At 46.0% G+C, this 6,589-nt stretch overlaps 1 pseudogene; it reads left to right on the top strand.

Moving 5' to 3' along the window:
* The first annotated feature begins 819 nt into the window (after window positions 1-819).
* LOC110284935 lies at window positions 820-2,036 on the top strand (annotated as a pseudogene).
* The last annotated feature ends 4,553 nt before the right edge of the window (window positions 2,037-6,589 follow it).

Genomic DNA, 6,589 nt, shown 5'->3' with positions numbered 1-6,589 from the left:
CCTCCCCTCCCCTCCCCTCCCCTCTTCTCTTCTCTTCTCTTCTCTTCTTTTCTTTTTAGGAGGTGGGATGAGAGGTTGTCACAAAAACCTTCACCTCTCATTCACAGTTATCAGTCTGCAGTCATCCAAACCACCACAAAAGAAGCTCCTTGCCCCTAGAAGCCAGTGGCAGCATGGCTCATGGACTTCTTCATGGTTTCCTGTGGCAGGACAGACCAGGAACATCAACACAGCCACTGGCAGGACCAAGGTGGAGAAAAATGCATATTGCAAGGGCATCTCTGGGAAACGGTTTGTCTGTATTGCTAAAGCAAAATATCTATTTGTTCTATGGCCCAGTTGTTTCTTTCCTAAATACCAAGAGAGTAGATGTTTACGGGCAGAAGATCCCTGACCTGTAACAGTTACATCCCTAAACACCCAATGTAAACTGAAAATGTTAACAGGCTGAACCTCATAGCTTAGTAACACAGCTTGATGTTGAGTTGTTTCCCTTCATCATCATGTGTTTGGGAGGAGCAATAACCTGAAGTTGCTGTCCAGCTCTGTGGGAACATTTCAGTGCATACCAACAGCCTAAAAAAAAAGATCAAATTTCAAAGTACTAGATATATTTGCTTTTGAGACATAGTAACATGGTGCTCTCTAAGCACCAAAAATACAAACTTGTTATCATAGCTTCATTAATAATAACCCCAAACTGGAGAGCCGAGAATGGGAGTAGAACAGAATGTCTGAGCAGCACACCCATCTCCTCTCCGCTCTTTGCCTCTCTCTCGTGGCCTGTTCACCCATCCATCATCTGTCTGGCCACTGCTCTGAACATCTTCCACCATGGCCACCTCAGCAAGTTCCCACTTGAACAAAGGCATCAAGCAAATGTACATGTCCCTGCCCCAGGGTGAGAAAATCCAAGCCATGTATATCTGGGTTGATGGTACCGGAGGACTACACTGCAAGACCCATACCCTGGACTGTGAGCCCAAGTGTGTGGAAGAGTTACCTGAGTGGAACTTTGATGGCTCTAGTACCTTTCAGTCTGAAGGCTCCAACAGCGACATGTATCTCCTTCCTGTTGCCATGTTTCAAGACCCCTTCCGCAAAGACCCCAACAAGCTGGTGCTATGTGAAGTTTTCAAGTATAACCAGAAGTCTGCAGAGACCAACTTGAGGCACATCTGTAAATGGATAATAGACATGATGAGCAACCAGCACCCCTGGTTTGGAATGGAGCAGGAATATACTCTCATGGGAACAGACGGCCACCCGTTTGGTTGGCCTTCCAATGGCTTCCCTGGACCCCAAGGCTCGTATTACTGCGGTGTGGGAGCAGACAAGACCTATGGCAGGGACATCATGGAGGCTCACTACCGGGCCTGCTTGTATGCCGGAGTCAAGACCACGGGGACAAATGTGGAGGTTATGCCTGCCCAGTGGGAATTCCAGATAGGACCCTGTGAGGGGATCTGAATGGGAGATCATCTTTGGATAGCCTGTTTTATCTTGCATTGGGTATGCGAAGACTTTGGGGTGATAGCAACCTTTGACCCCAAGCCCATTCCGGGAACTGGAATGGTGCAGGCTGCCATACCAACTTCAGCACCAAGGCCATGCGGGAGGAGAATGGTCTGAAGTGCATTGAGGAGGCCATTGACAAACTGAGCAAGAGGCACCAGTACCACATCTGTGCCTACGATCCCAAGGGAGGCCTGGACAATGCCCGGCATCTGACTGGATTCCACGAAACCTCCAACATCAACGACTTTTCTGCTGGTGTTGCCAACCGCAGTGCCAACATCCACATTCTCCCAACTGTCGGCCAGGAGAAGAAAGGCTACTTTGAAGACCGTCGGCCTTCTGCCAATTGTGACCCCTATGCGGTGACAGAAGCCATCGTCCACACATGTCTCATCAACGAAACAGGCGACGAACCCTTCCAATACAAGAACTAAGCGGACTAGACTTGAGTGATCCCTCTCCCAGCTCTTCCCTCTCCCAGTTGTCCCCACTGTAACTCAAAGGATGGAATATCAAGGTCTTTAAAAAAAAAAAAAAAAACAAACTGGAGACAACACTAATGTTAATCAGTAATGGGACAATTTTCTAAAAAATTGCCTACCCAACTCACAGAATACTACAAAACAAGATGGGTGGGTTTTACAGATTAAGTGTCTGGGAGGAAGCTAGTGTGAACCAGTACCTACCATAAAATAAGGTTCCACTTATATGAATGTCACATAGAAGTTGACTGGGTGGAGGGTGACACCAACCAAGGTTTATCTTCAGAGGTGGTATTGATGAGGAAGGAACGTTAGTCCAAGGGTACAGGTCTTCGTCAATCTGTCTCTAAGAAATACAAGCAGCATATCTTAAAAATATCCACTAGCCATAAAAAAAAAACCCAGAAACATAAACAAACAAAAACCAGGAGACAGTAAAAACTTCATTTAGTATAATACACACAAAGCTCCTATTTAGATATTAATAAGTAGCAAAAACATCAGTGATCTACATTACTTACCTACATTATCTACCTTATCTACATTATTATGGTAATAATTAATAATGGTAATAATACCATTATTACCTTATCTACATTACCCTGTGACCCAATGCACTTAGTAGTAGAGGTAGACCAGTCAAAGATTCAAGTGAAAGACCCACAACGTGAGGAATCCCCCACATTCTGACTCAGGAGAGGCCAAATCACTCCAAATCACTCACGAGAAATGGTCTTGATGCAAACTGCAAGAGGACTTTTATTCCAGGCGCGCTCTAGGGCCCACAGTCATACACCACGCAGGGTTAGAGGACCGTGGGCCCCAAGTAGCTGGGTAAGGGGGTATTTAAAGGAAGAAACCACAACTCAAGGGGGTGGAGAGGGCGTTGTTGGAAAATACCAAAAATACCAGTTAAGAGTTCCAAGGAAGTGTAAAGTCACAAGAGTCACAAGGAATACCTGGTAATTGTGCAGGTTATTTCTCAAGACAGTTTCTAAGAGCCCCTAACAATAGCACATTTGCATAGTGGGTTCCAGGAACGGTCAGGGTTACCTTTCTTTTGAACAAACACTCCCTGAACCCAGGAAGCGGGTGGGTGGAGGAATGTCGCTATCTGTTTTATGATTAGCATACCTTGGAGCATTGAGTCACAAAGGTCACATTCTCAAGCCTGGGCCTAAAGGCCTAGATTTTTTTGTTTTTATGTTACATTTTTTCACAAGGTCATCCTGGCTTTTAAAGCAGCTTAGGGGACTAACCTTGCCCACACTCAAAAAACAAGGTAGCAGCAGCAGCAGCAGCAGCAGCAACAACAACAACAACAACAACAACAACAACAAAACCCCAAACAAACAAAAAAAAAAAAGCCAAAAACTACTAAATGAAAATTGAGTAGTCCATCTAATTTAATACATAAAAGTTACACTTCAAAAAAATGTAAATATGTAGCTTTAAAAAAGAGAATTGAGAGCCGGGAGTGGTGGCACATGCCTTTAATCCCAGCACTTGGGAGGCAGAGGCTGAAAGACCCCCGAAGGGAGACCCTCACTTAAGTCTCGGGATAATAGCGGACCCCCAAGAACTCATGAGAGACCAAGCTTGATGCAAACCACACGAGGCTTTATTTGGGGAAAGCCAGAGCTCTGGAGACGACTTGTATCCCACGCAGGGGTAGAGGAGTCAACCCCGAGGGGAAAGGGGTCCCAGTTTTTATAGGCCTTCAGGGGGAAAGAAGAAGGAGGGAGTAGGGGATTTCCAGATCTAAACAATGTCTATTCTAAAATGATTTCTCCAGAAATGGGTATGGGAGGGGTACAAGGAAAGAGTCTGGTGCAGGTGCAGCACTCCGGATTGGCCCTGACTGTGGTTGCTGAGGAAATCTTCCGACTCTTCCCTAACAACCAATATCACAAACACCTGGCAATGGGCTTCATCAGTGGGCACACACATAGGTTGAAGGAATGGTCAGAACACTGGCAGACACACGGGTTCTAGGAGCGGCCAGAGCATTGTGCACCTCTATTTTTCTAAATCAGTGAAGCTAGTTCTGCTAACAATGAAATCTATTTTGCCAATTTCAGGGCTTCTGTGATCTTTTACATTCTGTCAGGATCTTTCGAGGCCAGCAGATTTCTGAGTTCGAGGCCAGCCTGGTCTACAGAGTAAGTTCCAGGACAGCCAGGGCTACACAGAGAAACCCTGTCTTAAAAAGAGAGAGAGAGAGAGAGAGAGAGAGAGAGAGAGAATTGAATTAAAACAATCACAAAGGCTGCCTGTGGCTACTCAGGTCAGCTTCCTACTCTGGTACCCAGGACATACACAGTTCAATGGTTTAAAGGCAACCCTCCCAGTAGGCTAGACATGTGATCCAGGGTGTGGCAAAGCAGGTTGAAACCAGTGTAACTGAAAAATGCACAATCAGACACTCAGGAGCTCTGTATAATACTTGCCTGGCATTCATGAGGCCCTGGTTCAGTCCCCAGTGCTTTATAATTGTGCTTGGGTTTAAGAGAACACTCTGGAAGTCACACAAGCTCCCCATATGCTCGATAAGAAGGGTGAGGCCTTGTTGGTCCTTGTACCTGAGGGGAACCCACCTACATCCTACATACCTTCTATCCAAGTGCTAACCAGACCTGGCCCTGCTTAGCTTCCAAGACCAAGTGCTATCAGGGTGGTTCGACTATAGACTGGAACTACTCTAAGCATTCCTGAGGTAGAGTATATTCCTGAGTTTGATCCCCAACATTCAAAACTAATGTATGAATGTTTGTATTTAAGTGTGATACATGTCTAAGTGTCAACATAAAAACACAGCCCATGAAGCACAAAAGAAGCCACATGGTTACACATTGCGATTAAGTCTCCATAACTTACAAGACTGTTCCTGTTTCCTAAACCTAACGTATCCTGCAAACTGTTTTCACACTATGATGAACCTGCATCCCCATGACATATGCCCACCCCTTTGCCTTGCTAAACTCTGGAACACCTGTGATGTCTCCCCATCCACAGGATGTATTCTCACACTTATCTATCTAGAGGTGGTCTTGAGCCCTGAGCCCCCACCCCCCACCCCACTATTCTGTCCAGGTGCTAACATCAAATTATCTCAAAAGCTATCAACCATAACCTTTTCCCATAAAAGGAACCTCAAAAGCCAGTGAGAGGCTGTGTGGGACAATGGGCTACATGCAGATCCAGCCTGGTTTCTAGTCGAGGCTAGATCTTGAACCCTAGGACCGGTAGTGATAATTCACTTACGAGGGACCAAAGGAGTTCTCTCATGTCTCCTGGACCCTGGCTCCTGTCGGAGTTACCCCCCCCCCACACACACACACCCCTCACAGTAGAGGCGTGGCTATCAGCCACTTAGGAATAGCACCAAGCCTTCCCACATGCAAATAAGGTTTCCCCCAAACTCTGTCCAAGCCAATGAGAGGTGCCTGCTGTCAAACCCTGAATCACCCCCAGAATTGTATATAAAGCCATGCAGGGGATTAAAGGTATTCGAGAACTATTCCTTTGTCTGAGCCTTTTGTTCCAAGAGCTGTATGTAACACTAGGGAAGAGATCTTCTCTCAGGAAGAGCCACCCGAGATCTCAAGATCCTGCCACACTCCTCGCCGCTGGCTTTTTGCTTTTCGTTGGCCCAGCCTGAACGGACTAAGTTCACCTAGAAGGCATGGCAGAAGACTTCATCTCCCTGCCTGCACTCACTTCCCTTCACTAGAGTCTTCCCACCGGCCTGGACAGAGATCTCCGTGCAAAACCTCTGGTACCCAGGCCCACAGGGCTGCTTTCTGAAATCCTGACTTAGGGTGAGGCAGCCATCCAGGCAATCCCTGTGCACCTCAGAATAAAGCTTGCCTAATCATGGAAATGGTTTTTCCTCCGGTCTGGAAACAAATATGAGTGGCTGTGGTCAGGGAATGCATATTCAAGTTCCTTCAAATACCATGTTCCAACATGGCAACAATTTCACCACATTTTCACAATGAGAGAAAAAGAGAACGTTATAGAGCAAGGCTCTTTCAAATTGGTTGGTGAGACACCGGGTGCTAGCAAAATGGGGTACCTTTCTTGCAGGCTTCAGATGCTATTTGATGACACTCAGTCTCCAGGATGATGGAAGCCAGGGGCTCATTTGTACATTCCAAAAGGATTTACTTAATAGGCTCAAGGATTTTGGGTCATATACAGAGGAGTATAAATATGGTTATTTAGAGGTCAGAAGATAGTTGAAGATAAGATCTTTTAAAATGATTAGAATGTTTATTCATGTTATGCCTATTAAACATTTAAAAAATATTTCATGTTCCAAAAGCTACCATGACATACAGAAAGACCTAATATCGATCTCCCATGACTCCCCACCTGATCCTAAGGAACACACAGATGACACTCAGTCTCCAGGATGATGGAAGCCAGGGGCTCATTTGTACGTTCCAAAAGGATTTACCTAATGGGCTCAAGGATGTTGGGTCAAGCCGGGCGGTGGTGGCGCATGCCTTTAATCCCAGCACTTGGGAGGCAGAGGCAGTCGGATTTCTGAGGCCAGCCTGGTCTACAAAGTGAGTTCCAGGACA

Source organism: Mus caroli, chromosome 18, assembly GCF_900094665.2.
Source record: "Mus caroli chromosome 18, CAROLI_EIJ_v1.1, whole genome shotgun sequence".
NCBI lineage: Eukaryota > Metazoa > Chordata > Mammalia > Rodentia > Muridae > Mus > Mus caroli.
Note: the sequence above shows the minus strand (reverse complement) of the source record. Positions and strands in the feature narration are given on the sequence as shown.